The 23,939-nt window shown below is 40.6% G+C and overlaps 1 protein-coding gene and 1 long non-coding RNA gene across 3 annotated transcripts in view; one reads left to right on the plus strand and one right to left on the minus strand.

The window, feature by feature from the left end:
- The window catches only part of LOC126915993 (serine/threonine-protein kinase NLK), a 218,200-nt gene that overhangs the window by 128,691 nt on the left and 65,570 nt on the right, over window positions 1-23,939 (minus strand). The gene's annotated exons all lie outside the window — the stretch shown is intronic.
- LOC126916058 (uncharacterized) lies at window positions 5,468-6,603 on the plus strand. Its single transcript, XR_007710415.1, has 2 exons — window positions 5,468-6,222; window positions 6,311-6,603. It is a non-coding gene; the product is annotated as an uncharacterized LOC126916058 (long non-coding RNA).

The following is a 23,939-nucleotide window of genomic DNA, read 5'->3' on the forward strand; positions in this document are numbered from 1 at the left end:
ATGTTTTTTCGTTAATATCGAGCAAAAATAATACGTTTAATTGTGTCTGTGCGTGATCATTGATTTCGAAAATGAAATATTCGTGCTGGGACGTGAAATTTTGCTCATAAAATATTAACGTAATTGCACGCAGATAAAAGAAACAAGAAGGCTGGTTCCGTCTTCGAATTTCGAAATTTGAAAATCTCGCGATGCCAGTGAATCTAGAGAAACGCGCGATCGCGGGCATGAGTCGAAATGAATTCTGCCCGGAAAGTTGGAGAAATTTTTAAGACGAATCTTTTGTACGACCAAGTTCGAAGATTGAAGTTGGAAATAAAGAATGAAATTTCGTAAGATAGGTCCAGCAGGGAAGGTGAGTTTTTTGGGGAAGAAGTTACCTGGTTTAGCGAAGACTGGAGATTGGCACGGGTAAAAAGTGGATATCCAGACTGAAAGAAGGTAGTAACTTTTTACTCTAGAGAGAGAAAGACAGACAGAGAGAGACAGAGAGACAGAGAGTTTCTTCTCCGACAAGATTAAAAGGGTTAGTAGACGAGTTCAACTTAAAGACTTCGAGATTAACAAACCAAAAGATGTTTAAGAAAACATTTCTTTGTTTCTTCCCAGACGTAAGTAACCCGCTACAATTGCATAAACTGCACTGTACAAGAAAATTTATTAATACCGATAGTTCGTAACTTGTAAATCGTAAAGTTTGTAATATAAAACTTGTAAAAATTTCAATTTTCAGAATATTAGTCTCATTTGGAAGAGGATGCTAGTCCGCGATATATACAAGTTTCGGTTGTATCGTAACAAGAAGTTCACGACAGTCACGTTCTTCCAAGAAGAAAATAGTAAAAGGAAGAGAGAAGATCGCGTCAGCAGCTTCCAGCTTCACGCCGGATGAACAGCTCTTTTCCTTTTCTCGTCTGTCTCCTTTCGTTCCTAGTACCATCCTAGCTCTTTCCCGTGCCCTTGCGACAAAGGCACGCTTCGATCCTCGCTTCGTAATTAGTCGACCCACTTTACAACGTGGAATCGCCGCTACCTTTCTTTCTCTTCTCATCCACTGCTCCACTTGACTGGTTTTCTTCGTCTACCTTTTTTCTCACTTTTTTCCGACAGTTTTCTCTTTGTTTTTCGATTGATCTATTTGAACCGTTTCGACTCTCGCGCCAGTTTACTCGCGAAAAACGGAATTGTTTGGATACGAAAGCTAATGGAATTATGTCGCAGCACTTTTTCCACCTCACGTTTCCTTTTAATCCGTTAATAAGATTCGCGAGACTTCGCTTGCTTAACTTAACTCCGATAATTGATTATCATTGATCTTCGACTGTTCTTTTTAAAATATCGAAGACGTATCCTATCATGATATTAAGTCAATTTAAGACTCATCAAGATGTTAAATTAACTTAGCCATGAATTATTACGACTTAATAAACGTCAAATTTATCGAACGCGAAGCCTCACTAAGTTTCGCTTCAACTTATAAAATTTAATACTTTGGCCTTTCCCATCCGTCTTAGTATTCGATGGTTTCCTCGATACGTTCTTTCCAACAAACAAGATATTCCATATAATTCACAGAGATTCGCAACTCGAGTCTCAAGGTAGACTTCAAGAAATAAAAGAGAAAAATGTAAAACGAAGATAAAACGAACGATCACTCGGAAAATTTCCACCTTCTTTCACTCCGATCGTATTATAGCAACAAATCATCCAACATAGCCGAAAATATTTGCAGTCACACAAATCAACGGCAAATAAACTGCTTTTCGTTTCCCACCGGAAACCCATTTACAAAAAAAAAAGAAAAAAAAATGAAAGCAAAAAAGAACAAAGAAAAAAATCGTAGATCAATGAGAAAACCTTGGAACAGCCAGCTTTCCGTAGCACTAACGATAAGTCATGATTCATCGCGACCTCCGTTTCTCACCGTCTCGCCGATAAATCAGCCGTTTCGATTTCGTCGTCAATTTCTCGCGACCGTGTCGAGGAACGACGGACGATCGCGCACGATATCTACCGTGGATATCGACCCGTGGACAGAGGGCCGTCGAGATATCTCGAATCCGTCTGGCCGCCACTTGGAGCGTAGACAATCGATAACCGAAGCCGACGTTAATCTTGCCCCGATAATTAGGTGCCGCGGCGTTTCTCGGATATTGACTTGCAGACGCCTCGATAGTTTACGCGCGTTCACGGGCGGTTTCGCAACGTCGTCACCGACACGCTCACCAAATCGATTCTCTCTCCCTTTCTCCCGTTCTTGCTATAATCTCGACGACACCACGATTTCGCCACCGTTTTGGCCCAATGTGATTCTCTCACCTTGATCTAACATCGTTCGACACGATCGTTTTGTGAAGTTTCTCAGGGAGAAATAGATTGAGACGAAGGAACCACTTTGGGGTTGTAAGGTCGTAAGATTATTCGAAGGATCGGTGAAGTATTCCGATCGATTTTCTTTTTATGTTCTCCTTTTCCTTTCTTTTCTTTCTTTCTGTTTTTTGGTCTCCCTCTTTCCTCGTAATTTCAATGCCTCGACAGAGCCAGGGATTATAGGATTTTTTGTAGGTTTTCGAGAGAAAGGAAAGACGCATCGTTAAATATCGATTACTATCTGTGGATTGTACAGATGACTAGAATATTTCGAACTGAATATTTGACCTGGATTATCTCTTCGCAAATATAGAACGAGGTTAAAGTTTCTCGTAGATTCAAACCAGTAAAAAGATTCAAACCACCCGGTAACTAAAAATTCCACAGATTTACGATAAACTGCTACTTTCGTTTGTCCTGAAAAGATCTGCAACTATTTATTTACTCGAAGATCTCTGACCAACAGAATTGCAAAAGAGTTACGAGCGTTTGACATTCATTGGAAGCGAATGACCAGACCAACGGATTTTTGCACCTGTTGCGATTGATCAGTCGCGCAGAAACCTCGAAACGCAACGAACCGCGGATGTTTTTGCGCTCGGCAGAGGCGCGAGAGTTCGGCTCTCGTGCCGATCGACACAAAAGCTCGGAGACGAGACAAAAGGAACGGTCCGAGGGAGAAAAAAAAAGGGGGGGTCGCGGAAAAACGGGCACGTGGAAAATGTCGGTGCGGTATTTGGCCCGGATTCTCCGCGAGTTTCGGTTGCGTTTCTCTCCATTGACGGGCCACCGAGCGGAAATGAAAACTTTGTTTACCGCGTGCTCGCTAATTACTCGGTCGATCGTCGTTCCAAACTGTTTGGGACCATCGTTCGAACGAAAGGGGATTGTTGAGCATTTTATTCACCCAGACATGATCGGTCTCTGTTCGAAAGCCAAGAGCTTCGAGATCGATGCCTGCGATTTGTCGGAAACAACGATAAAAATTCGATTGTACGAACAAGAAACGTTGAGAATCGATGCAATCTGATGTTCTAAAGATCGTCGCAATTGACGTTACACAACGAATCTTAGGACGTTTGCGGTGATCATCAGCCGCGTCGATTATCAACGTCACTCGAATAAAGTGTAACAAATTCGCCAAAATTCGACGATGCGTGTCTTAATTCTATGCTCTCCTTATAATTTCAATGTTCTGTTCATTGCACGGCAACACGGAGCCAGATGAATACGATGCAACGAACAAGCGAAACAATGGCTAAACAAGTCTTTATCCGACGTCGTTGAAACGGCGCGGACACACCGTGTCAAACGGCATTAAGGAGCCAGCCGAAACAAGTAGCCAACGAGACAGGCAAACCACTCATCCTGCTTTTTTCATTAAATCAACTCGTGTTCACGCGAATCCTCGTCCTCCCGCCCAATTACCTTGTCGAAAAACCCGCTCTCAAACGTAGAACGAATGGTCCTTTGCAAAGCAGCCTTCGATCCACGATACAAAGGAAGAAACGAGGAACAAGGATGAAAGAAAGAAGCGAAAAAGGGAGTTTAGGGGACGGAGAAGCGGAAGAACGATGAAAAATATCAAACGCAAAACGACATACACGGTGTTCGAAGTCGAATTTCGTCCTTTCCAACCGATGACAAATGATGATGACGACAACCAGGATGGTTCCTCTCGTCCATACGTCCCTCTCTCTTCGTCTTTGTCTCTCGTTTCATATACGTTTCCTTCTATCTCGGTGCTCACACAAGCCCAGATATCGCAGCCTCTCCCTTCCCATAAAGGTTACCATGACGACAAGGACACCCCGTTTAGGCAGAGACGACATGCGCGCCTGAAAGAAGCTCCGGTTCGATCGCGCCACCCCTCGATTCATCTCGATTCTTTTTCCCGCCTCGTTTGCCGCCACGCGATCGACTACCGAGGAAAATAGCGCAATACGGAATCAGCAGATAACGCGACGTTCGCCTCTTTTCACAGAATCTTTCTTATGGTAGTTGTTGACGTAGAGAATCGAGGTGATTCGGACAGGTGAAGTTTTGGAGATTTGCGAAGAGATGTCGAACTGTTTGCTTGTTTTACGTCATGATTTTGATATATATTAGGTTGGAAACTAAATTATTGCGGATTTTGCTACTAGATGGTATGACAAAATTAATTAATTAAGAAGATAAGGATATGATAGGATGAAAGGTGACAAAAGGAGAGTAGCAAAATTGGCTGAAAATTGTGAAGAGAGGATATCGGGATGTTTGACTGTTTTGCACTATGATTTTGATCGCAAAATGGTTGGAATGTAGCGAAGTGTAGAGAAAGAGAGTAACATGATCGTTTATAGTTGCTGAGGATGCACGTTGAGACACGTAATCGCTTTGTACTATGATTTTGTCTGTAACATGGACAGAATGTAACGAGACGTAGAAAAAGCAGCTAGGTTTTTGAATCGTTTTGTACTGTGAGTTTGTTTATAAAATAATTAAAATAATTGCAGGAATAATGTTTGAAAGGGACTCGGATATACTTGTTATAGCTATATACTTATATACTTGTTACATGTAGCTTAATTACGGAAAACGCGTACGTGAAATATATTTCGTATAACGTAGAAGATAATTGTGAAAGAAAGATCAGTCACTGGAATTCGCGCGACGATAACCGTAATTCTTATCAATATCGCGTTCAACAGGTACATCACATTGGATTGATATAAATTTCACGCGTCCGCGAGACCAACTATCATAAACTGCGGCGATGACTGTCTGCGAATTAATTGAAGTGCACATTGGACGAAAGTCGCGCCCACTTTATGGTCTTTCGCCACTCCTTGCTTTATAAGTTTTATCGATTGACTTTACCTTGCTCTTAACTCTTTCCAATCCTATCCGAAAATGTTATTCGTCGATTGCGGAAATAAAAAAGTAGGCAAACCTAACGTCGATACCAGATTAAGAATATTATTTCTAAAAATTTACTTTTACATTACTTTAAATAAATAAATCTATGAAACTGTCTTACTTTGCCAAATATATCGATCAAGTATCGTACGCACGGATCGTGTCATCTATTTCAAATAAATAAATCTATGACACCAACTGGCTTATTTTGCCAAATATATCGACCAAGTGTCGTACACTCGGGTCGTGTCACCCGGTTTCTCCGTGGAAAAATATTTGACGATTGAAACTAATCTAATCTCTATGATCCAAGGTGCACAAACATAAAACGCTAATCCCTCGGGATAAATCAAATCGTGCAATCATAACCTTCTGACCCATCGACGATATTGAACGAAACTCACGGCGGAAATCGTAGCTACTCTAAGCCAGGAAATTTGGCAAACGTTCGGGCGAATTAGATACACCTCGAGCTGCTTCGCTTGCTCAGAACCATCCACGGTTAATTGATTTTCCTTGTATCGCTTCGTTTTCCTCGAAGAGCGGCCGCACATGCGTCTGTTTCGCGGATCTCTCCATTTGTTTCCAGGGAAAACGTAAACGGTTTTTCTGAAGGCACGCGCGCAACGGGTTATAAATCTTCGCGTGGAACGTCGGAATTAATGAAATCGCCAGGCTATTTCCATGATCCGAGGTCGTGAGCTTTTTCCTCGATTCGAACGCAGACTTGGAGGTGCGCAGGAGGAAAAATCGATCGCGTGGACTAGCCAGCACGAAGATCGTCGACGAGAGATCCTTCAGCGAGATAAAAATATAACGGCCGAGCGATTTCATCGCGCGGCTAAACAGCGTGTATCGAGTGATCGATCGGTCGACGAATGCACGACCGCCCTTCTGCCACTCGCTAGGGGCAAAGGATATACTTACGGAAGCGGAAATCGATTGGGAAAGCAGGTTGGATAGTTTGAACCACGTATGGAAGCTGAAGAAGGCGTTTGGAAATAAATTTCAATAAGAATTTTTTCAAATTTCCAATACGAAGGGTTTCTATCGTCGAAGATAATCGCTCATCGAGCATTCACTCAAGCGTTTACTGAAGCGTTCGCTCTAAAGGGTGATTACAATCAGGAGGAAAATGACCCAGTCTTATAAAAGTGAAAATCGATCGGGTCAATCGATTGGGAAGATCGAGGCACACGTATAAAGAAACGACTGTGTACGTAGGAATAAATTGAAATGAAAACTTGGAGGATGAAATAAAGATCAGAGTCATCGATAATCGATGCAAAGTTTAAACGAAACACAGGATAATAAATTGGCAGATTTTTCTTTTAACATGGAGATACAATTTTTCCTTCTTCCTTCGTGTAGGTACTGATTAAATAGAGAGAAATTAAACTACGGAGAGATCGTTAATCCCGGATTGGCCTTTTAACTCTCGAAAGCGATGAACCCGTCTTTATGAGTTCAGCGAAATCCAATAAAAATAGCTGACATGCTCGCAAACTTTCGCGTCTAATTAAGTTTGAATAAAAAAAAAAAATATTATCAAATTCTGGTTTAATTTTTATCTTCATCCAATGAACGAGACTTTGTATATCGTGAAAATGCAACTACGGGAATGCTTGAAAATTTTTAAATATTCCACCAACGGATAAAGCGATTTGAACTTTGCTTTTATCATAGAAAACGATACACGAAAGATACGGTGAAACGCATTTTACAAGCAGACAGAGAAAATCTGTCTAATGTTTCCGACGAAATAGTGGAATACAACTGTCGAAATAGTTCATTGTCGCGGTATCGATCGTTCGGACGCGCGCGAGCGGAACACGGATAATATTGGATCAACGCTGGTTCACGGCATTTAATTGTGGTCGATTTAAAATCGAAGCTTTCGATACGCTCGTGTCCTGCATAAATACATACGTAAATTCACGCCGATTCTAACGCGTAACGATACGCTAATCATTATCGTAATTAATTATCAACATCGAGAAACAGGCCGATCTAACCACGCTAATTGCAAATGTGATACTATAAACCTGTCTTATTCGCGAAACATCATAGACGTTTAAACGTCGACATAAATAGTCGCAAGACTATCCATTTTGAAAATTTGTTGCCGTTTAGAATTACTCTATAAAAAGATGAAAACGTATATATCTTTACGTGATTATGCGATGATCAGGGAATTTGAATTATTTTTTATTCTTTAACAGAATCATCTTCAAACTCGCAATTCGTATCGAACTTACCGACCATCTTAAAATCAATCATTTACGCTTTTAAACTTCCTTTCTCTTCGCGTTTAAAATTAATTATACCGATGGCGCTACAATTTTTAAATTTCTTTTTAATTCGATCAAATTCTCCAACCTTTAATTCTAACAGAAACGATAAGCAATCAAAAGTATGACCATTAAAAAGCTCGGCAACAAACGCGGTATGGGCATTTCCATTAACGTCAGGTGTTCTCTAATAAGCGTAATTAGTACGTTACCAGTGGGCTTATGAATCAGAAACCATTTCCGAGGAATCAAAGTTAGCGATGCTTACCTGAAACAAAAAAAAAACGAAAGAATCGTAAAATATTTGCGTCATGACGCATAATAAAAGCGATAAAGAGAAAAACGTGATACATAATTATATTCGCGCGTTCTCATACCATTTCAAGGTTAATCCCGCGAATCATTTCCGAAAATAATCCGCTATTTTTACCTCTTATCTTAAAGAATTTCCTTTCACAAATTTCTTTCATTACTATTGCCCTACATTATTATACTATTACGTTCGCTATTAAAAAAACCTTACAGTGTGTTTTAGTCTACAGGTATATTATTGTGCTTATTGCCCATCAAAAAAAAAAAAAAAAAAAAAAAAAAAAATCAAGTGGATCGAAACATGTAATGCAAATTACATCTGTGAATTAAAAGATTATACGATTATACGAAGATTATACGATACGAAAGGAATCATACCAAGTCCAACAAGAACCTAGGCAATCTCGTGGTAAGTAACAACGCTAATAACATAAGAACGATGGTAGGAAAACGATTGTAGACGGTGAAAAATCGATCGCGAAATGGCAAGACTGGTCTAAAGTCTAAAGACAAATTGATCCATTGTCCTTTCACTTTCTATGCCACGCCACTCGTCCAAAGCGTATCATTTCCTGCTGTTAACGGAAATTGTTGCTATTTCAGAAACGTGGAATCGCTATAAATAGGGGAACGATAGCCATGCTTCTGCTAACGAAGAGAATAGTTCCTCGAAACACGAAGACACATCGTTGTCGCCATAAATCACGTGTCTGTTATAAATAATTGAAACAATGGCACGAGTAATTGCACGATAAATCTCTAGCATCACTTCCAACGTACGAATCAATCAAAATGAAACGTTTCGAGGTACTTTCCTACGATCTATCACCATTGAATTTTTTTCAACCATCGTGGCACGAGCAGTTTTTTTTTCTTCTTCTAACGAATCGTCTGTTTTTATTTGTTAACTTTTTGATGTTCCTAGGCATAGCAATAAGCCAGAGCTGGCTCTGATTTAATATCTGAGACCGATGTCTCAGCTTGTGCGTCATTTTAATACGTCGAACATGTAGTCGATGACTGTGCACACACGTCGTGCAGAGGGATTTGTGTTAGATTTTTACTATCAGTCTAATTCTCAGGATAATTAGAAAAATCACGATAGAACGACGAATTGTATTCAATTGTAACAGACATCAAACATGTGTGTGTGTATGTGTGTGTAAAAGGTATATAATGATTGTACCTATGTGAAACAAGTTTTCTGGGACCCAAATTGATTAACGATATCTTTGTTGAAAATTTACTTTAATTTTTTAAACTGAATCTTACGACTTTACCGCTGTGTGATTAATTCTATAATTTATTTATTAATTCCATAAAGTATCATCGTCGCGAGCAAAACGTATATAACGTCTTTAAATTATAAATTGTAACTGAATTAGATTCTTATCAATTTACATGGTTGATCGGTATGACACCGTAGCTGTAAATTCTGCTTCTCTACCAATATCGTGCGAAGAAGTTTATATAACAGTCTCGTGTTTCAGTGACCATTTTTGTTAAAAATAGCGTTTCACGTTTGGTTCATTTTTCTTTACGACTTCAAGATTAGACGTTTCACACAAATAGCGCGTTAACAGTGACCGTGAAAGTATAAACGTAGAAACGCGATATGGAGAGAATCGAGGCTCGAAGGTACTCGAGGTCGTAGGGACAACCGACTGGTTAGAAATTTCCGACAGAAAGCTTTCGAGAGAAATTTGCATAAATCTTATGAGCATGGTGCTGATGGCAAATCCCGATGAAACCTGGCAAAGCCCCGGAGAATCCGACCCGCTTGTACCCCTCAAATTTTCTCGATCTCAAGAAGAAGATTCGTTTGACGCTCGTCCTCCATCGACACGCAGTTCCTTTCATTTTTCATTTTTTGCTCTCGTCTTAACAAAACAGAAAATAGTTCAGGATATCGCGAAAAGACGTTCGATGTAAGATTGAAATGATAAATCGTGTACCTGTACCAACGAGACTTTTTCCATAATTTGTCCAAACTACGAAGATAGTTTTCATAGTTAGAAAGATATAACTGGGTCGAAAGATGGCCGAGAAAACGTAGCAGGATCGAAGAACGTTTTAACAGTCGAGGGAAGAAAATGATTTTCTTGTGAAATTCCGGTGAAATAAGAGCATAGGAAGATTAATTCATCTCTTCCGGAGTCCATCGCAAGAATGGAAGACTATCTCTTCGGTTCTCTGTTTCTTTTCTCCAGCGACTTCGTTCGAGTTCAGGACACGTTTAATAAACGAATAGATGAATAAATTTCATTGGGAAGGTAGCGACTCGATTTCAGCCTGTTTGAATAAGGCACGACACGGTGATGGGCGTCGTTATGCAACGAAGCTGAAATATTTCGCTGTCCATTAACCTTTATTACTGCTACGTCACCAGCATGCAAGCCACGCGTTTAACTATTAAAGTTGCATTCCTTCGTGGCCGCAATGCGACCAAATTTTTCGTCGACGAAAAATTATAAGCCGTTAAATTTCCCCTTCCGTGACTCGTGTACACGGTATCAGCAAAAATTCCCGGTTACGATTAAAAATTTCTACGATATATACATATACTAAGGTAGGATTATTCGAGTTAACAAGCATCAGCATGTTAAACTCAATCTTCAACTTTGCACGGAATAATCAAATTTCTTGTGTATTATGAGAAACCATGTACATGTGCGTACGTATATTCGCTATTTATCGCACGCGTATCACGATATGGGTATCTTCGCGTTGAACCGGTCTTACTTCTTAATACGAATAACGAAACAATAAGAAAACACGGTGAATTGCGATAATTACGACTAAGAATATTAACGTTAATTGTACGAATTTTTTTCTTTTTAACGAGCAAGAGTTATATCCACGTAAATGTATATTTTCGTAAATGTACGTGCTACTATGTTTTCAAACGTAGATCGCTTAAAAAGTGTGCATAGATAAGTGTGGCTAATTGCGAGACAAATTATGTACTTGGGTCTATTCGAATATTCTTCCGACCCGAGTAACAAAATCTAAACGACGATCGAAGGTTTGCATCATATTCCATGGTGGTATTCGAAAATTTGTAGGAATTTTCATGTCGAATTTTCTTCTTCGTTTTCTTGCATCTTTAACGTCGTATCGACAACACGGTGATTAGCGAGATGGTTTCGCTTATTTTTAGACCTCGCTCCATGTGTTCGTCGATTTGGTAAATTTTTCTCTGCTTTTTATCGAACTGCATACTTCACGGAGTTCTTTGCAGATTTTGAGTGTGTTGCGTGGTTCACGCAATTTTGTGCATTTTAGAAGCACGAGTTGTACGATGAGTGGTAGTCGCAGGGTTCGCAACATGCGAGCAGAAGCTTCTCTTTGTAATAGAAATTTGTTAGTTTTCTGTGTCCAATTAGCGGCCTTGTATCTCCAATTAGGAGTTTGAATAGCTCGACTTCATCTCTTCTACCATATGGCGGAGACTGGAACATTGCATATCAGATTTTCTTCTCCCCGATACATTGAATAAATTGTTGATAGTTTTAAAACTAATTTCAAACAAACGATAAATCATTTTTACATCGAGAAAGCTCTCTTGTATTTTTCCGAGAGATCTCGTCGTTCGCATCTGCATTGCAAGTGTGTGAAACGTACAAATGCTCCGGGAGAATGGACAGAAAATCGCTAACCGAGGTTCAACGCACGGCTACTAAAAAGGTTCTCGTTAAATGGGAAGATTGGCGAAGTTGCCGACGTTCGGAGGCGAAGTTTTGCTACGAAAAGGATCGAGCAAATTGCTTTCGTCTGCCATGACCATCAAATATCCTGCAATATTAATAGTACCAGCTCGGTAAACTAACTACATATAAGCGCTTTCAGAAAGAAACCGAAGGAAATTTCGTGTTGCTCCGGGATGGAAGTAATCAAATTTTCAGACGTGGAAAAGGGATGTTGCGAGATAATGCGTTGCATTGGTCGTAGGCTTCGCGTGTTTCATACATCTTTGGCTTATGAAAATATTTGGACGAGAACTTTTATATGTATTAGGTCGTCCGAAAAGTTTCTTTCGTTTTCTAAGGAAATAATGCATGCACAATATTTTCCGTTTTACATTATTTTATCGAATTACGTATGATCCATTTTGTTTTATCAAGATAAAGATCGCAACGTTCGACAGATTTCATGCTTGTATAAAGATGCGTCGTTGTAAGAGACGTGTCTGTAAAAGAAAAACACTTTTCGGACAACCTAATACATCGCACGTCTGTTGTACGAAACGTTTGGAAATTTTATCAAGCCGTAGTTTCCTTCTTGGAAATATCAACTGATCGAACGCTAATAATTGAAAGTTCGAAATTTTCAAGCAAATACGAGAGAAACTAATTACTCGATACTTCCAATCCGTCTATACAACTAATACTCTTCTATTTCTTTTCGAGCAAGTCTGACTTCTCTGAAAAATCTACACATTCCATACGCGCATTCTACGTACAGTAGCATTATATAAATCTACGATTTCGATGGATCAACGATCACTTATACCACAATTTCATCCGCAACCTAGGTCCTCCCAAACATCCAAAATCCAATAACTGCGCTGCTTTCGTAGGAAAAATTCTGTGAAATCGATTTATCAACTTAACAAATGAAAAAAGAGAGAGAGAGAAAGGCAGAAGACCGATCGAAACGATGAAAGATTCAGCAGAATCCATATCAATATTGCAATCCAAATGAAAAACAGCTCTCGAAACGAGCAACACCCCCATAACAATCGCTCCCTCGTTCCCATTTGTCCCTGGATGGTGAACTGCGACAAACGAAAGGCCGGCAAGAGTCCAGACGGGTCGATGGGGCGGCGTCCTCTCGAAATGAAACTGAAACTCGCCAAGCTTCTCGGCCATTTTGCCGGTGAAAGGGTCCGTTCTCTCGTTTTCTTCTCGTCTGCCTTTCTCCGCTCGATCGTTCGCGACCCTTCCCTTCGGCCCAGCGAAATCGTGCAACCCCAACCGGCTCTTTCTTATCGCCATCGATCGCGTCCAAAACACGTGGTAATATCCAAATACTAAGGGCGTCTGTTAGCGAGAGCCGGATTTTTTCTCGTATTCATGGAAAGTTTAAAGATGCAAACAAACAAGCACAGAATCCACGCAATATGGAAAAATATAGAATAAAATATGCAAAGGAAGGTACTCGTTGTAATATTCAACAGACGCGACAAATTTCCATTTAAGTTTTATTTCTTCGACCTGTCTCGTAAATTACGAAAATGCATAAAAATCCGCAGCCTAATAGCAGCGATTTGGCGCAAAGAAATTTCACTGTGTCGTGCGAGGATTTTTTATTTAATTTCATACGTCCTTGAAGAGAACTAAAGAAATGCAATTTACGTAGCAATTCGTTTCCATTGGTATACGAATATTTTAGTTTCTGCGAGTATCAGGATATGCAAAGGATCACGACGATTAGAGAAGAATCGATGCGGCAGGAAAAGATCGACCCTTCTGGTGTGTACAGCAACTGGCCACGCGACTCGGAGACGCGCGTTCGTTTCACCACTCGAATCTCGAAGTTTGTTCGCGCCAACTAGGGCAGAAATTCCGATAAGAGCGAAATTCTCGGGCTAATGCGTTTTCAATTTTTCCTCCAACCCTTCTGGTTGCTCGCGTGTTTCAACTTTGCCTCTGATCGATGCCTCGCGTGCTGTTTCTTCTCGAAACACGTGCAACTATACGCGATCATTGCTATCTCGTTAAGTCGTTATCGCTAATTTTATTAAAGGAAAAAAAAAAAAAAAGAAAAATGACGTTACGAAAAATACTAAAAATGAATGTACTCTTTGTCAAATTCTATCTTTCTTTTTCAAATTGTAGTATCTTTATGTTGCCCATAGTATTTTCTAGATTCAACTCGATGTTGTCATTAGACTATTGATATCGATGTATCGGGGAATCATTCTTCGAACTCTCTTTTCTACCAATGTTACCGCGTCTCCTGTGAACGACCATAAATATTCGTTCGGTCAACAATGGACGAGCTTCCCTAGTTGCCTTTCGACGCTCTTGTAAATCGATATCCACGACCGTGACCAACTCTCCTCGTTGAAATTCATTTTTTCACTTCTTAACCACGGAAATGAGTTACGAGTTTCGTTAACTCTTTCAAGTCCGAATATCGAGGCTCTGATCAGAATATTTACACCGGCGATTCATCGTATACAAATCAAAAGGATCAACAATTCTGAAAAAAAAGGCGATAGAAAAATTCTGTCGAAATCTGGTCAAATTTCGCTGAACCAAGAGAGTTCGTAAGTTGAGTTACTTTCAACTGTAACCACTCGTTATTGAGTTCTAGCTACTTTTGACTATGTTGTAAAATACAATGATACGGAGCTGACTTATCTCGCCATCCATCATTAATCATTAATCCTGCGAGATGCAATCCTGCAAGATTTCCTAACGCAAATCTGACCTAAACCGCAATTAAAAGAATTATCGAGCCAACTACTGTTCCTTTTTCTCCATCGACCTTGCGTTTTCTGTTTTTCTTCGTGAATACTCCCGCCGAATACTTTTTCTTCCTCCTTCTTTTCCTCTTTCTTTTTCTTTTGGCTCAACTTCGTTCTGCTTTCAGCGATCGGTCGTGAAATCGGAACGACGACCTCGAGCGATTCTGCTGCTGGTCGCGTTGCTTTTAAGGAATTTCATTAAATCTGCCGGTTCTCCGACGATTGGATTAAAAGAACTGCGTAGTACGTGATGAAAGCACTCTTAGATCACGACAATGAAAGCTGTATTTCTCTTCTCGTTAATCTGCCTCGTAAATTACAGTTAAAGATTCTCGATATTCCTCCATTCATAAAAATCGACTTATCGACTCGATATCCCCGGAAAAACCACACTCGTATTCGTGCAATAAAGCACCGAAAAGATCGAAAACCATTCGGCCATTCTATTTTTTTCCATCAATATACTCGAAACTATCGACAGATTTTCCCTTTCTTCTATTTTTTTTTTCTTTTTTACACGCCGCTATATTTAAATTTCAGCGGATTTTTCAAAGGGACCAACAGCTCGTGGCCGTGTGTGAATCCGCGCGACGACTGACTAAAACCAGTCGCATGTTGAAAGTGACGGACTACCTCGATTAAAAAACAAAAAAGAAAAAAGGAAAGAAAAATAGAAAAGCAAATTGAAAGAACCTAATGCGATTTCCGGAAATGGATCCGACGATCGATCAAATTTCGACGATATCTTACAGACAGGATGATACTCGAGTCCAAATCGAACGTTTATTAAACTTTCCGCTAATTGCGGAACAAGCGAACGATGGCTGTATTTTTAATCGACGATTCGTGAAGTTCTAATTTCAGTTAGAAGGTCGCTTAGTTCGATTAACATTCTAAGAAATTTATGGTTAAGTACGTGGCAATTTTCCGCGAGAGATAGATTCTCCATTTACCATCAGGCTATCTTCCATTATGGTTCAGCAGAAATCCAAGGATTCCCGGGTCAGTAGGGCAGTTTTACGAGACTTCGGCTAACCTTGCTTTATTAAGGAGCTTCTCCGAGAATCCAATGATTGCTGCTTTAGCAGGACGATTATTTCAGTCCATTCGAACGATCTTGCCCGTCTAGAATCTACTCGATCCAACGTTCTTCGCGAAGAATTTCAGCGACTACTCAGAAGCTCCCCTTTAAACGACAATTTTTGTTGTTCGATCAATTATGATTCTAAAAAAACGCAGAAAGAAATTGGACGATTAATGTCCGATGAGAAAATTAATTTCAGATTAAACGAGCGTAAAACACGGTACGAATGACGCGAAATATATTAGAACGTCCAACTATATTTGACGTAACTTATGCCAGGCATGACTTACGCCGGCTATAGGAGATTAACAAAATGTATCGTTTATCAAGGGGGTTGGGCTTAAAATGACCCGTGTCTAGCGTAACCTACGCTTAACGTGACCTACGCCTTAAATAATCTACTTCTAATATGAAAGCTCGTGCTACCTCTACCGCGGTAGCTCCGCTATTTCTAATCGTGCAGTCTCGCTACCCGTACAAAATAAAACGTATTCGCGATGCAATTTATGTGTACAAGCTCTTGCGTTAACCGCTTAACGAACGTAACTACGACACAAAGAAACATAGTCGACATACACACTATTTGACTATTTGCTTATTTTAATCGTCGGTCTTTATGGATTCGAGTCACGATATCTTCTATAAATGTGTAATAAATGCCAGTGTTTTCTACAAAGACTCTGTACAAAGAATTTACTTTATAATAGTTTCCGTTTAACGTAATCTAACGCGACAAAGCAAAGTATTTTTACAACAGCCTCTCGCAACATCTTGTCAGTCAAACAAAACCTATGTTTATCGTAGCCTGAACTGAAAATAGTTTCCATAAGCAAGTTCTAAGGTAATCGATGCATGGTAGGATCTTCGTTTGACGCGCTTGTTCTCCACGCGAGTTACACCTTTGGAATACCATCGGCTTTAAATAAACTTACTGTTTGTAGACACACAATGTTACCGGAGGCGCGGTAAGTTCAACAAAGTTTACAAATTCGAAAGGTTAATCTACAGCAGCGGAATCTACTCTTACTTCAGACCATGTTCCTCCGACCAACGTAAATTACTCCTGATACCTATACATTTGTGACAACAAATTCCACGTACCAAGCCTGATCAAAGTCGTCAGCGCTCTACCGACTCTACTCCCAAACTGTGTCTCTTCTAACCCTTTTAGGTTACGTGAAACACCTGTTTAGGATGGTAAAACCGAAAACTTGCACGATCGATGATATCGAATGTAAGTGGCGTGTTAGTAGCTTTGACGAGTGGTTGGTCAACTTCTAAACACGTCTATAGAATAATCTCCCTAAACGCGAATATACTTAACGTTTAATAAAATGATCGGTAAGAGATTGTTAAAAATGGACTCGACACGTTGATCGTAGATATTTTGTCCATCGACCCATCTATCTTGTTAAATTTCACAGTTTGATGTGTGCGACTCGTAAAATTTTACAACAGGATCCTGTTCACAGATTCCGCTTGTTCGTCCATAAACGTTTGAACAAAAAATCACAAGTACCGAGAAAAAGTAATAAACTTGCGTTAGGTATATGAACTGCAGTTGTACGAACAACCTTTTTGTTCGTCGCGGTTCATACGAACAGAGTTCTACCAAGTGAAACTTCCAACTGTCATCCTCCGCGTTAACGATCACATTACCGACATTCCTCTGCATAGTCGATCGTAATCCACAGTTTCCAACCCACAGCCTGTGTGCGCCCAGTGCATCTAACGTAACGCAAAAGCCTAGTTCTGTGGCCTACGCGCAGGTGACGCGAAAATAAATCGACCGGGGCCACTGTCATTGAGATTAGAGTGGTGCTCGAGGAGAAGTTTCTCACGGACGAGGAACAAAACACGTTCCAGCGATCGCTGGAACGAGCTACGATGGAACAAGAGCGAGAATGTGGGCACCGAGGCAACCACGAGAATCACGACACACTTGAGCGGCCTGAAAGTTCCGAAATAGCCGCCAATCGGAGCCCACCGAGTACTGGTTTGGCTCATTCAACCTATGTCCAGGTCACCACACGGTCTGCGACTTTTACGGCTCTCTTCTCGTCAACAGACGCGGAGAAAAGGCAAGTTCCACTGGTTTTCCGACCGAACTCCTCCACTTTCGACGATTTTGAAATTTTCGTCGTTTCGAAACGATATTAAAAGAATAGAAGGTTTCATACGCACCAACCTAACATTCTGATTTCTGGAGGAAAGTAGCGAAGATCTTCTGATGGAAACTCGTTAGAATTTGAATGAATTTATTTTTGGCTCTGATTAACCTTATCTTTCGATCGCGTTCAATCGATCGAGGTTAACTCGAACGACATTTAAAGAACTATCGTTTCGCATGCGCCAATCCACTGGTACTTTTCCCGCTAGACGAAGTACAAATATTTAAGAATGAAATATTTGAACCTTTCACGAACTACTGGATATCTTCGGTGCTACCTAAAGATCAACACAATTGTCCAGGTTTCCTGGTAAGCTAACGTTGCACTTATTCTGGATCGTGAGCGAAACACGTTCGCCTAGCGTCGAGGTCATTCAGCGCGATTTCCATCGACCGTCTTATCGGCACTTCCGGTGCGTGCTGGGTCGCGCGATATACCGGGAAATATTACACCGACAATTCTCAAGCCCTCGGCCACACTTTTTCATATTCGAACCACACTACCGATACTGTCAGAAGAATTATACTCACGGCGAAATTTATCAGAATACGCGTGAACTTACCTTCACCGAGATTTGTAGCACAAACGATAGGAAACAAAGTGACGATTTGGGATTAATTTCAACGACGACAGGTATCTTGGAATTTCTGCAAAACTTCTTAAAAACAGGAAACCGATCGAGGACACGAAATAACGCAATGACGAGAATCCCAGAATTTCTTAATTCGTAAATAACATTTTGGAAAACTGAAAGAACGTATGCTCAACGCGAATAACGCGACAAATGCCCTAGAAATTCCTCAAAATTATTGAAAACTCAGAACAATAGAAAGATTTGTCATTAGACATAAACAACTCATTTTGTCTACAGAATGTGAAAAAGTACCATATTGTAATATTAAACATATTACGGATGTCCTTGCGAAACTTACGTCCTAATCCACGTGGGAATCTGACAGTGGAAAATCGATGAATCGACTGGAATCGTGGCTAATCACGAGCGGAGCAGGTGTGTAGCTGGCAGCTGATCGTAACGGTACGAGGTTCAGGGTCAATTACTGGACAATGTTCGCGTGAGCTACGCTCACCGAGACGCGGAATCACGCCGCTGGAGAACGTCTACAGGATGAGGCTTGTTCCAGCACCGTTGTGCAAGATATTAGCCCTGGGTGGAGCTCGGCTCGATCCTCCTTGATATTCCTGCCTCGACCAGGCTATCCTCTCCTTAACGATCGTGCTAATGACCGTTTCCGATGGGTACCGTTGCCGAAATGCGAGAATGAGTCGCGGTCTGCTTTGATATCGATGCTGCATCCTTCCTTCGATATCGTTGCTTAATTAAAGCAAATTGATTTCATGTTCGATCTTTTTAAATTGGTATTACTTTGTTACCGGTTAACCGATCGAATATCTACGAAGAGATACATTTTTGATTTTAAAAATACCTGCGTACATTTTATTACGATATCTTCAAAATACGTAGAAAACGGAAGAAACTTCGTATCGCGAATTTCTATCGTGATTATTGCAATTACCAATCGAGAAGCAAAAACGGAGGAAGCAGAATTCCCTTTAGGTTCTATTTCTTTCGTTGTGTCTATAAGAATACGTATTTTTTTATTACGAGATCTTCGAAATATGTAGAAAACGAAGGAAACGTTTTGCCGTGAGTAGAATTCGTATCGAAAAATTTCTATCGTGATTATTGCAATTACCAATCGAGAAGTAAACACGAAGGAAGCAATTTCCGTTTAGGTTCTATTTATTTCTTTCGTTGTGTCTATAAGAATACGTATTTGCATTTATATTCGTAGTCTGTTAACTGTTTGTAGCCAACGTAGTCTATTATTAATGAATCTACTCTGTTTGATGATAGTGGAAGGTTAACAGTAGATGAAGCTATCCATCTCACGATTACTCGATCGATATACTAATGGTTAGTATACAGATTGCTTAACTGATTTTGGTATACTTCTAATGCTACTCGTGTACGAATAGCGTAGAACAAGCAGAGATAGACATAGAGAAAGCGAGAGAGAGACGACGGTTAAGCTACATGGTTTGTGTACGGAGAATCCTACAGGAGGAATAATTTATAGCTAGTATAATCTATGCATAGGGAATTCCGCGTCTAAAATAACTCACGCCTTGCAGATGCCAGTATAGGGCATACTGCGTTTAGTGGAACCTATGCAAAACGGGTCCTGTACGTAATGCATGGATTGAAGTTGCGTTTAGTGGATCTTCGAATAATTGATGTCCGGGATAACTCATCGATAATAAATCCAACCTCCACTTTCAGCCATTATATTCTCTCTCTCTCTCTCTCTCTCTTTCTGTACGTGCTCCGTTTCAAAAGTAGCATTTTTAACTTACATTTGTAACTGAGCTTTTGGAATTGAACTTTTTTTTAAAGTGCAAAGAACATAGCATTTATTAATAACTAACGATGGAGAGGCATCTTTCCAAATGGTTACACGAAGGAGGCAATACATCAATTTCATCGATGCTCTCGTTCGAGGTCCAAAAATAAAGGGAAGATTACATTCTTGTAAAAATATTCGAGCGATTCGAGTACTTCCAAAATACGCTACATTTCCGAAGTATGTTTCATCGTCGTTACATTCAACTATTGATCCCCGTAAATAACTTGAAAATTCGATGGTTTGTTAATCCAAGATTCCTTAAACTGCCAACTGTCTGTCTCAAAGTTAGCCGGCTGATGTCAGGGTCCGTAACAGAGAGAAGGTTGCGAAACTTGGTCACGACGCGAGTCGTGTAACACATTGGTCGGCGCCGGGTCGTCGGTGTGTGCACCGGTGAAAAAAAAATTCGAAACAGGTCGAAGAAAATGGAGTCCGCGATGGTAAGGAGGCGTGTCTGACTCATCGACGGCACACGTGGCTTGGTATCGCTGATAAGCCTTCGAACGCGGCCAACTCGCCAAGATAAACGGCTTTTCGATGCGTTGTCCTGAGAGATAACCGTAGAAATTCCTTTCTGAAATCCTACCGAACCGGTACGCGAACGAAAACTTTCTTCCAACGATCGTTTCCGTGACTCGAACCTAGATCGCTGTTATAAAACACAAGGTGATAAGTCGAATCCGACGTCAGAGCCGATATAAAGTAGAATTAAGTACGATCGGAACCCATCGTGGCCTGTGGGTTTCACAGGGACCTGCGTTTGCCATGGTATAAGGGTCTAGCATAAGCTAATCTGGTATAACTTTGGCTGGTCTGGCTCGGCATATCACGAGATTAGAGTGAGGTGTGCTTCAAGACTTCGGTAAATCGTGTCTAACGTGATCCGTGTTTAGCAAATTTGAAATTTACGACGGATCGAGGTGGTATTAGTCGATCACTTAAATGTCATTTCGCAGGTTCCCGTCGGTTTTCTACGTTCTACATCTTCGCGTGTTTCTACATGAGCAATTTTATCGTCCTCTTATTAGACGCAACTTTAATATCGATCTTAACGTCGACTTTCGCGTATCAACCTCGTATTGTGATTTTTAGAAGTGATTTCGTAAAGATGAAGAAATCGTAGCTTCTCTCCCTACAAGAACGATCAATATTTTCTTGCTACCGCGTCGCTATTACATTGCGAACTTTGTCTTTTCCTCGTTTCACCGATCTTACCAATTCCATTTCTACTAATCCCAAGAATCTTTCGACTTCAGAGAAAGAGCGATTAAAGCAAGTTGGACGTCCGGGACGGATTTGCATCAACTTCGATCGAGTATACGCAATCGAATTCAAAGGACGCAGCTGTTTCGTCTGCGCGAAGCAAAACGACAGGTACTAAGAAGGCTGGTCTCGCGTCGATAACTAATTTCAGTCGCGTCTGTGCTGGATGGAGGGTATACGAGGCGCCGCGACGCGAAACGAGGGTCGGGTATCGTCATTTTCCAAGGGTTGCCAGCTTTCATTTCCATAGCGTAATGTACATCGCGGACCGTGGAAAGGAATAGTCTCTGCAGGGGTCTGAATACGCGCTCGTCAGCTCTGACTAACACCAGGGGAGCCAAGATCCTGAAAGCTCTGTGCTTTTTGCCGCGCTAACGAGTCAGATTAATCCTATCTTCGCGCAACTTCGATCGCAATCTCGATTGGAGTGGAGTTCTCGCCGAGGAATCTAATATAAATCTAATCTGCGATAATTCAATCGCTGGTTTTCGTGAGTAAGTGGTTTTTTCAATGATTTGATTGCGAGTTCGGTCGAGCTTCGATGATTCCGTCCAGGTAACACTTTGATCTTTGTCGTGATTAAATCTCTCCGAAGATAAATCGATCCACTGTACTTTTCCTTCGTTTTTTCGTTTCGTTGCATAATCATTCGATTCTCGAGGGACACGTGTCTTACTTCCGTAAATAATTTACGTATGTTCGCGTGAAAAGACTGTATTTGATAGGACGAGCAGAACACGCGTGAAATAGTAGACCATCGAAAGTCGATATCGATCAACGTGGTAGTAGACCTTGAATTTAGGATTCGCAGACTGTTATTATCTTATCGTTTCCTTGTTAAAAGCGGGAAAAATTAATGCGTCCCAGACCCATAAAGATATAACTTGGAATTATCGTATACCATAACTCTTTCTCGGAAATTGTTAAAAAGCACCTAAAGCCTGTGCCAAAAGAATCTTGCAATTGTAAGCTGTCGTAAAATGTCAGGAAAAACCTACATGTCCCTCTATTCTTGCGTATTAACACCGGAACTATGAAACTAACCGCAATAAGTAATATCAAAAATGTTATTTTTCCAATTATTACATACACGCGACTATTCTTGGTATTAGGTTGTCCGAAAAGTGTCTTTCTTTCGCAAACGTGTTTTTCACAACAATGCACCTTCGTACAGACGTGAAAGCAAGTCTGTGAAATGTCACGGTGTTTATCTCGACAGAACAAAATTGATCGTACGTAATTCGATAAAATAATATAAAACAAAAGACGTTGTGCGTCTATTATTTCCTCATAAAACGAAAGAAACTTTTCGGACAACCATATAATAGTAACATCGCTATCGCGTTTTTTTAAAACAAAAATGCGATAACACATACTTTTATTCTCATTAGTATTTATTCTAACATTGTTGTAGATCCCAGCGAACTACGTACGAAAATCGGTAGTCCGAGCCATGCTGATCGCATACGAAATCAAAAAATCAACGATTCCTCGCCTTTATCTTGCCAAAGCGATTCGATACGCGCTGCAAGCCTCGCGAATTTATTCGTCCACGAATTCCATCTCCACTCTCCGGCCCAAAGTCCCGTCTAACGAGACGGAATAACGAGTGACGCGTTAATCGTCGAGCCGGCCACGATGAAAATCGCGTTCCTTTTGCGTTCACCAGCGCGATTTCATTATTCTCACGAGGAAAAGCCGGACAGCTCGTGAGAGCAACTTTTTAATTGCAACCGACAAGATTGATGGCGATTTGAGGCGAGTATTGGATGGAAGGCGAGGCCGCGACACACTCGGGACGAATTTTCTCGCAATTCGATTATACTTGCTACGATCGGAGGATATGGAGCGGATATTTACGCAACCGTCGGCCAATTAGACGGAAGAAAGATCGGTGACACGGGCTTCAAGGTGACGGTACCTCGATGCCACGGCGAAACGATTGCGAAGCGTGAAAGGAATTCGCACGTGAGAACCGTTTCGCTGACTCGGTGTACACGGTGATACGTGTAACTATGGTAACAACGACGCATTAAATTATATTAAATGGTACTAGCGAGTGTTTGGCGATTTGTAAACGATAGCAAAGCAGTCAGTGGTGCTTCGTTCCGACGTGTTTGGTAATCTTTGAATATTCTTGTGCAACGACGCATGTGCGATAATTTGTTGAATTAATTGGTTAAGGAGAGATCGTATCCGAAATGAAATATGGTAGAATTAAAAGATATAATAGAATTAGCGATAGAAAATTTAGTTAAGCTACAGGTAGTAGGAACTCTTCGCGTGAAACCGTTGAAGAACGAGCAATTCGCGTAATAAAAGTTCACGTTCAGATAACTAGATTCGGTAGAAATTCGCTAAACCTTTGAATATTCTTATGCAATTAATTTCGTTCAGTTAATTCGTTAATAACCATTTGAGAGACGATTTACGCAGGTAAAGGTTCGTGCTTAGATAAGTAGATTCAGCCGACAGGAGTTCGTTTGGTCAGATATTGTGCAAAGACTTCGTTCGACCTATGAAACTACATTTTTCACAAATTTCAACGAGAATAAAACGAAAATCTTAGAAAAGTCCTTTAAACGTTGATTTGTCCCACTATTACGTTTGTTAACGAAACAAATAGCACGCTACGCTTCGGATATTAGT

Source organism: Bombus affinis, chromosome 5 (assembly GCF_024516045.1).
Source record: "Bombus affinis isolate iyBomAffi1 chromosome 5, iyBomAffi1.2, whole genome shotgun sequence".
NCBI classification, from domain to species: Eukaryota; Metazoa; Arthropoda; class Insecta; order Hymenoptera; family Apidae; genus Bombus; species Bombus affinis.